This window comes from Sprattus sprattus (genome assembly GCF_963457725.1).
Source record: "Sprattus sprattus genome assembly, chromosome: 8".
NCBI lineage: Eukaryota > Metazoa > Chordata > Actinopteri > Clupeiformes > Clupeidae > Sprattus > Sprattus sprattus.
In genome coordinates, this window is record NC_137927.1 from 9205727 (window position 1) to 9215726 (window position 10000).

Here is a 10000-nt window from a genome sequence, read left to right on the forward strand (position 1 = left end):
ACCGAGCCTGCACGAGAGCGCCCAGCTCTCTCGATTTAAACTAGTTCTTTATTGGGAACAAAGTGTAGTGTAGTATATACCAGATACATGTAGTAACGTTGGAGACTATTTGCATTACTAGCCCAACCGAAAATATAGGATGTCATGTCAATCTTCAATAGGGAGGGCGAGACATTTACATCCACAGAATCTCGAGTTTTTCGTGTGGTGAAGCAGAGGTATGTTGAGGTGTGGAAATGCTAAGTAGGCTAGTCGGTTGCTTTATTTATCGTACAACATTAGTTTTTTACTTCTCAGTCAGTTCAGGATAGCCTACTGGGGATGTGTTTGTTTGATTTGACCAGCACAGTACGCCCTCTACTGTTTAAATGTGGCATCATTATTATGGTGTCAGATGTTCATAACTGAATGGTAATAAATGGCCGAGTGGTCATGATTTGGCGTGTTCTTTTTTGCACAGCCTAGAGCAGATCCTTCGCCGTAATTGATCAGTTATTTATTGTGATAATACAATATGCGTTATATAGCCTATGTTGCAGTGAGGAGTATGATAGATGTATCTGCCCATTATAAAAAGCCAGCTGTCTGTTATGAAAGGAAATAATTACGGCTCTGAACCTCATTTTCTGTGGTTGATCACATGATGTCTTGCTCTCTCAAGATGTGCTGTTTCTGTGATTATGTGTCACTGGACCATAGCAAAGCTCATTTCAAAATAATCAAACAATAATCAATGATAAAAGGATGTGTATGCTTTGTGTCAATGACATACTAATTACAAATGAATTATTATAGCATGTTATGGGTGCTCCCGACCCTGTGCCTAAACCTCAACTCTTACATTTGACCTTTGACCTTTAGCTGCTCAAAAGTGTGGTGTGCATAAGCATTCCGACTAGTTCCAGAATCAGTTTTGGGTTCGGGTGCAGGGGGTTCATGGGTGGGTTTTTTTTTTTTTAGGTTTTTTTTTTGGGGGGGGGGGGGTTGGGAGTGGGGAGGGGGGAGGTTAGGGAGTGGGGTGGGGTAGAGCCTGGGGGGGAGGGTGAGTTCGGGGGAGGGGGCGGCGGAGCATGTTTGGTGCTTTTGTCCAGCCTGTAAACGGTATTTTCTGATGGCTTCCTTCCTCCCCTACTATTTTATCGAACACATTTACATTTGCAAGTGGTCCAGGTTTGCTTTGCCACAGCTGCAGTTGGAACAGTCTCCTTTGTAGGAACATTTAATAAGCTCCCTGCACGCTCTACAAACTTCTGGACTTGTCATCCAAACATGCACCCATAAGTTGGATATCTTGTTCCAGGCATATTGTTGTGGAGAAGGAACCACCTGCTGTGTTTGTGTGCTGGTAGTCCAGATTCCTGCTTGATGCACTGCTCGTCTCACGTGCTGGAGCAGTGCATCCTGGGTGGGTGGCAATTTTTCCATTGCCAGATTCTTGTTGCAGAAAAGTTCCTTTCCTGCTTCTTTGACGGAGGTCAAATGGCTGGTTTTGTCATGCAGAATATTGTATCTCATGTGCAAAGAAATCCTCCAAGTTTCCATTCCGGCTTTGCATTGAAATGTACGGCTTGCCAAAGAGGGCTACATTATTCTGAAGCACTTTGATTTTCTTTCCCTGCTTAGATGTTTGCTTGCGATGACATTTTCTGAAGAGCACCAGAGAATTTCTCTTGATTGGGTCATGGATAGAGTGGGTGCCGTCAACAAGCACCTTCTTGACAAAGTCTTGGTACTTTTCCTTGCATGTGCACTCCAAAGTGCGCACTGTGGCTATCACTGATTGTGCATCTGTGCAGTTGCAATTGTCGAGAGTTATTAGATCAGGGAAATCATCCAAGAAGGGATTGCCCATTCGCTTGATGGTTTCTGAAAGGCTGGAAACTTGTCTCTGGAAAGTCTTTTGTGTGAAGAAACCCTGCTCATGGTGCTCGAAGTTCGTGGGGGATCTCTGTTTACTCATCAGGGAGGTATACTCCTTCAAACTGCCTCTCTAGTCTGGCTAATTCTGGTCCAGAGAGCATAAACCGTCTAAAGGCAGCAGGATTCTCTGTAAGCCCAACAGCACCACCTGAACCTTTGACAATCTTGTTTTCCTGTTCATGTGCTTGGAAAATGTATTGGTGGTCTTGGAGGGCACCCAGTGAGAACGCTCCTTGAACTCCTCTCTGATTGCAGTAGGCAGGGACTTCATATCTCTGATATGAACGGGCATCCATCTGGAGTAGTTCACATGATCCAATGCAAAGAACAGTGGTGTGAGTGAATACAATCATTCCTTGTCTTCCATTAAGACACTCTGGGAAAAGGATCTTGGAGAGGTGCTTGATGAGGATATTTGGGAGAGAATCTTGTGTCGTGTCCATTCTTCCTCTTTTTGTGCCAAACATGGACTAATACACTTAAAGTAAAGAGAAGCTCTCTAAGATATTCCCTCACATAAACCCCCTCTGTGATCGATGCAGGCTCCGGGTGGCTCCTAGGCTAAAATTGACTACTAAGCCCTAAGGAAGCCCCATGCAAAGTTTGGTGCTTTTGTCCAGTCTGTATCAGTATTTTCGTTAAGCCACCTGACTATTAGGACTGTTCAGTTTATTATTCCAAGGTTTTCCCCTCTTTGGCAAGTTTCTGCTCTTTCCTACAGAGACTCTTAGTTTAGTCATCAGTTTAATAAGTGTGTATTTGGAAATAGTTGTTCAAGGTGTGTGCGTGTACACAGGAGACATAAATGCATTTTAAGTGCATCATTTGGCTACTTAATTAATATTGTACTATTAACTGAAACTAGTAATTCATTAATAATTGCAATAATTTATAAGTACTTGTTGGATTAGTAACATGTGATGGACAGGTACATAGATAAGGACTCTACACAAGAACACTGTTAATTAGACATATTAAACTACTCCTTCCCTTTCGTATCCCTCAAAAAGAGGAAAATGTGCAGATAGAGAGAAAGTGTAGGTGATTGGCGCAATTCTTGAATTTTTTTTTGCACACGTAAACATGGGCATCTACTGCCACCCTCTGGGGTTACGCTGCACTTTTTAGATCGTGTTGGATTTGCGAAGAGTACTGATGACGTTTAGACACTAGATGGAAGCACACTACAACTACAGTAGTCAATGTGATTTCTTCCAGGTGCTACTCATCTTGCTGAGGCCCTGTTATGGATTCTGTTGATGCCGGGTGATTCGCACAGAAGTTTTTCCAAACCCTCACACTCCAGTTTTAATACCGAATAGATCCTCAACAGGCCAAGCACTTTTTTTTCTTTATCACGTACCCGAAGGGGATGACGCACTTAAATGATGGTGTCATTGGTTCCGATGATGCGTCCGATTAGCTGATGAAATATCAGACCAAGTAGAATCATATTTTTTTCCACTGGGACAAGTCAGGCGTGCTCACTCACTCATCCCCTGATCTGCCGCTCCTCTGATCTCGCCTCTTCTCCTCCTGGAGCGCTTGGGCCGTGCAGGTGTGTGCTCCGCGCTCTTATGTAAGCCTGTTTTTCTGGGGGGATGTTCTGTCTCCAGCTGAAAGGGGTGCAGCGCAGAGCGGAGCGGAGCGAGAATGTGGTGGCTACGCCTCTCCCTTTGTTCTGTTGCCCACTTAGACACAGGCACGGGCTCACGCACAGGCCCACGGGAAAGGAAACTGCTCACAAAGGAAGACATGAACGCAGGGCAGGTATGGGTAGTGTACCAAACGGATTACATAATGCCACAAAATTACTTTAAGCCACAAGCCCGTGACGGGAAGCCAGTTTGATTTTTAAAAGCATCAATTTGTGCTTGGTCACCTGTGGACGGAGGTTAAATTAATATTTACTAGAATAGTTTCAATGGCATTGTTGAAATATTACAAGCTATTAAAACTGTTGAATGGCACTAGGTTTAAGATCCCCAACAAAAGAATGCTTACATACACACACACACACACAGTAAAAGTTAACATGTATATTTAAAGCCTTCAGGTATTACTGCTGCACCCAGTTCATGCTATCAGATGAGCTCCACCAGTCCACCTGCACCTCCGTATGTACTATTGCTTTCACATGTGCAGGGTGAGCACCTGACTCCGCTTAGCTTTTTACATGAGAACCAAGCTGCTGATTTACAGACAACCACCCACAGCCAATACAGCCGCCAGCTCCCCCGAGGAGAGTCTACCTCAGAGGGCAGTGTTCAGCCCCATGGCAGCGCAGCTCAGGTGGATGAGGAGAGCAGAGCGAGCACACTTACTTCTCGGGCTACAGGTTAGTGGCTACTAATGCAGAAAAAAGAGAAGGCAAGTGTTACCCTTTGTGTGTCATCTAATCCTTCCCTCCTTCACACCATGATATTAGAATGATGATGATGATGACCTTTATGTGTATGTATGTGTGTATGCATGTATGTATGTATGTGTGTTTGTACTTTATGTATGTATGTATGCGTGTATGTGTGTGTGTGTGTGTGTGTGTGTGTGTGTGTGTGTGTGTGTGTGTGTGTGTGTATGGATGTATGTATATGTGTGTGTATGTATGTACTGGTATGTATGTATGTATGTATGTATGTATGTATGTATGTATGTATGTATGTATGTATGTATGTATGTATGTATGTATGTATGTATGTATGTATGTATGTATGAATGTATGTATGTATGTATGTATGTATGTATGTATGTATGTATGTATGTATGTATGTATGTATGTATGTATGTGTGTATGAATGTGTGTAAGTATGTGTGTATGTATGTATGTATGTGTGTGTATGTACGTGTGTGTATGCATGCATCCACACCTGCTTGTAAATATGAGTGTTTTTGTGTTAGCATGAACCCAATAGGAGGGGTGTTCGGAGGGCCTTTCAGATGGAAAGGTGGCAGCTGTGCTATATTTGGCTGGCACAGTACAGGCCTCAGGCCATGAGACACGAGGAGTGCGGCGGAGTTGTGCCAAACCTCACAACAATACTGAGCCGCTTCCGAACAATACGCCAAGACAGGAAGAGGGACACTGAATGCAGATGAGGCCAGACACAGCTGACAAATACGCAGACAAAATTACCACGAGCAAAGACTGGCATTTCACACCCGACAGGTACAATTTCAAGGTGCAACTTCTAGTATTTTCACAGTCTTCCCATGATAAATGGCCTGAGAATATCTAAAGCACATGGTGATAAAAAAATGTTTTGAAGTTTCTCCATGCAAGTCAATCTCATATCCAGGATTGACAGCTAGGGGAAATAGAATTCTGTGATGCTTTGGAAGTCTGTGTACCTCTTGCCATCCTTGCTGTGGTCCATTCCCTTTACCCCATCCACATTTCCAAATTCAGAAAGACATACATGGTACCTTTGGTAAAAGTGCATCACCAACAAGTGTTTCTGTTTCAAGAAGTAAATAGCCTTTTTTTCAAGAAATGTGAAGAATGATTAAGTAAGTAAAATACAAGATAATGTACTTCTAAGTATATGTCTACGCTATTATAATAAAACACTACAATACATTCTAGTGTTGTTGAACTTAGTCTTCTACTTCTATGTCGCATAAACCTTAAATTTACCGCTGACCAACACATATTCCTTTTTGGACAATTTGAAGATTGGACATTTGGATCACATAACCACTCACACAGAGGTGGCACAGAATGCATGAGATGTTGAAATTTCACGAAACGGAGCAGTCAGTCCTGGCATGCACTGTTGGATTGACAACTTGTAAACACTTTCACGACCTGTGGATGTGTCCCAAAATATTGACTATTTAAAAAAGCTCCTGACTTGTGTCTGCGGTGCAGTGTTTGCGTCTGGTGTTCATGAGGGCTTCTTTTCTCTTGTAGCTGCATGGAAACCATTGGACTGCGTAAGCAAATGTGTTTTTGCTGCTTTCGAGGATTTTTTCCCCCTTCTCGCTCGGCCCCTCGTTCCTTCAGAGAGGGGTGGTGAAATGGAGCATGGATGTTTATACTGTTGCCGTGGAAACTGTTTATCCCAATCTGATTTGGACCGTGTGTATTTCTGCAATTGCACAAATTACGTGAATCTGGCTCATTTATCCTTTTCTGCGTTCCTTTCCGAAATTTTTCGTGTTTTTTTGTCTTTAACATCGTTGCTCTCACATCTCTGTTATGTTTTAAGGAAATCTCATCTCAGTCTGACGCCAAAGTCTTTCCTAGAAAAGAGACACGTCTGTTTAGGAATAAACTGTGAGGGATAGCAGGTGGGATGATTGTTATGAAAAAAGCCCCAAATTTAACATCCATTACAAGCTGGGCAACTTTCAACACGTTTCCCAAACAGGGTGTTTTTACCAAAGTGCTGTCAGTAAAAGGTCAAATAACAGCTGCCAGTAAACAAGAGGGAAATGTAGCAGACAGTTCACTTGACTTACTAACAGTCATATCAGCCCAAGATGTCTTAGTGCTAATTACAACAAGACAATGTCCAGATGCAGATCCATGGAAATTGATAACAGTGAAACCTCACAGCTCAAGTATCAGCAAACTCGAGATGGGAGGCATGACTGGCTGGACAGACAGTACTGTTACCATGGTAAAGCTGCCTCCATCGAAGTCCAGGCTTCTCTATGAACTCTCTGTGCTCATATGATGCGTTGGGATGGGGAAGAGAATTCCCACTCTCATTGGATGAGAAGTTATAGTGGCAAACATGTCCACTGCTCTTATTGGCTGGGAGTTACCATTTTCTCACTGGATTGGATAGTGGAAATAAGGACTCTACTCACTGGATGACTAGGCTGCTAACAATCCTTCCTCTCAGATGAGGGAAAACAGATAGTCAAGTCAGAGCATGGAAGGAATTATACCCCCTTTTCTTTCTGTTGTTTTTCTTCCTCAGTTTTTGTCATCTCTTCCCACTTTTCGAAAGGTCGTGAGAGCACTTCACGAAAACAGCCAGCCTGTTCACTGTGTCTAAAAGCATCTTCGAAGTTAAATAGAAACCTCTCTCTTGCACTCTCTCTCTCTCTCTCTCTCTCTCTCTCTCTCTCTCTCTCTCTCTCTCTCTCTCTCTCTCAGCTAATAGGTCTTTCCAGTAAATGGGTCACAATAGCATTCTGTGAAGTGTCATGGCAGCCTTGGAGTTGACTGCGTCATGGGTTCCCTCCACCCTCCCATCTAAACACCAGAGCGGGAACAGTGATCATTCCTCCTGACAAGGCCACTTTTGGTTGAGGCGTTTCCACGGCAACTCTGTATGCTTTGGTTTCGTAATTTCACGAGGCCTTTCCGTCTAAAAATGATTGGGGTGCATCGAGGGGAGAGGGTGGAGAGAAAAAGAGGAAACGTATGTTTTGAGCTAAAACATGTTCTTTTCCATGACCGGTGGACTCCCAACCCTTCATAGTCGTTACCCAGATTCCCTAGCTTCAGATGGAGGGGGATTGAAGGGCAGCAGTCCTTCCATAGAAACCCTGTGCGTCAATTGGGGAAGGGAGACAGGGGTCCTGCTTACCTCACAGTGAACACACACACACACACACACCAGTCCTGTGGTTTGGGCAACTCCCTCTCTCCGGATCCCTGAGGAGGGAGAGCAGAGGGATGTTGGGTGAGCGAGACGGGGTTCACAAGCCCGTAAAAAGGGTTCCCCAGGTCTCCAGGTGATTATGACATTAGTCTTGCGCGCTAACACTGCCTAGTCAGCACTGAGGAATGTCTCTCGCCTTTTAAGAGGGCAAGAGGGCTCCTGCCCGAGGCCCGTAATTATCTGTGAGTGATGAATCAGAGGTGGATGGAAACATAAACGGAGTTATACTGTTGTTGTTGTTCCTTCTTCTCAGAGTGTTGTTCCGAAAGTCTCCCAGAAGACCTTTTGTTTCTGCCCGGGTAGTGCAGAGCCGTGACGCAGAGGAGGGGAGATTTTTTGCTTGCCTTGGAGTTTATGAGCACACTGTCCTGTCCAGAATGCTCCACCAATACTCAGAAGTCTTGTTCAATTGGTTCCCTTAGATTAATTTGATGTTATTCTAAGCTGCGGGTTTCTGAAGTGATTCTCTGAATTATATAATTCCACAAAGAAAAAAGGGAACAACATGGGCCAAACCAGACACACAGAACGGGACCACAGCAGCCTCTGAAGTCATAGGAAGGAGTTTAAAGACATTAAAAGATCAAATTATTTATTATTTGGGTCTTCCACAAGTTCAGGGAATAGCCACTGTTTTTCTAAGACTCAACAGGCTCAGAAAAATACTTAACCTCGCAGAAGTGAGTGTGTGGGTGTGTGGGTGTGCATGCATGTGCTTGGATGTGCATGTGTGTGTGTGTGTGTGTGTGAGCTCATCAAAGGCAGTTTTGACAAAGTACAAGTAGTGAGTTGCAGTTAAAAAAATGGAATGTATTTGAGTGTAGATGTGGTTAAAGCCTACGTCGAACCTCCAAGCTGAGTGGAGTGAGGGTCTGGGGGAGATCTGGACCCTGGGATATAATTCAGAGCAATTTCTGACGCTGACAATCTTCCCTCCCACACCCAGTTTCCCACTGATCAATCTGACAACAGCAAACCACTGGAAGGATATACGGGCTTACCGTCAGCCATGAGGTTAAGAGAGGCAGTGACGGGCCAGTGAATGCTTGCGTGTAGCTGCAAGCTGCAAGATGTTGTAAGGACTTCCCAAGCCCACTGCTCTACCCCACATAAAATACAGCATCTCTTCTCCTGTGTTTGCCCTACGCCCTTGATGAGACTGCCAGTGGTGATGTTAGTGTTTCCCACACACACCGGCCAAATGGCAAACACCACAAACTGGAGGGAGAGGGGGGGGGCTGTCAAGGGCAGACAGAGCTGGGGGGGTGGGGGTGGGTGGGAAAAGGGGAGGAGGTGGGATAAACCCTTAAATAACAGACTCTCAATCTGGACGTTCACACGAGGGATGCTGTCTTTATTGCGTTCGGAGGTTATTAAACCAAACAGAGAGAGCCCCCGTGACGGGCGGAGCGGTGCAGCGGCGCATGACTCTCGCAGAGCCCCTGAGATCTGCGCAGTTGGCAGCGCCCTCGTCTCCTCCTGACCACCCCAGGGCCAGGGCCACTTTGATGCAAAGCCCTCACCTTATTGCCCCTCATCCCCTGGGTCCTTGCACTTTGTGCATGTGTGTGTGTGTGGGTGTGGGTCTGTGTGTGTGTGGGTCTGTGTGTGTGTGTGTGTGTGTGCGTGTTTGTGTGCACGTGTGCATGTCTTGCCTCACCTCGCCCACACACACACACACACACACACATGTATATATACACTCATACACAGCTCAGCCCTTCTCAGAAGGATGTCTGGTTTCCAGTGAACAGCTGGGGGCAGCAGCTCTACTCCATCTCAACGCCAAGCCATATGCTAATGCAGCTCCGCCACAGGTTAATCCCACACCATACAGTGGCTGCTGGGAGGGCCCGGTTGCCGTGGCGCTGCACACTGATGCTTCACTGGTGATGCTCCAGTCCCAAAAGACAGGCTAACTGTAGCAATGGCTAATGGCTCATGTATTACAGTAATGCAGCTAGCTTCTGGTGGAAGTGCTATCAGGTGTCTCTCCCCTATCCTCAAGAATCTCTTGACCCCAGAATACTCTCCTTTGAGATCATCTTCTTTCCCAACACCTCACAACAGGTCTCCTTACTGTTGCTAGATAAATTCCTCAATTGTAAGTCACTTTGGGAAAAAAAGCGTCTGCCAAAATTAAAAAATGTTCACAGAAATGTAAAATGTCAGGGGTGACATTTGGATCTGGCACGACCCTAATTTTATGGAGTCAGTTCCCATTGAGAATAGGTCCTGACATATGCTGCCTTTACTGCTTCCCTGCTGTCTTTACTGCTTAAGGTAGCACTCTTCTGCTCACCACCTAGTAGACTACTGCAGTGACACACGCTTGTCTACCGCAGATATCCCAGCTGTTGCATGGTTACAATCTACTTGCAGAGTTTAATGCAATCCCTTCCAGTTAATACTGTTCAACCACAGGCCATGAAAGCTGCACCGCAGGCTACTGCGGCTACTTC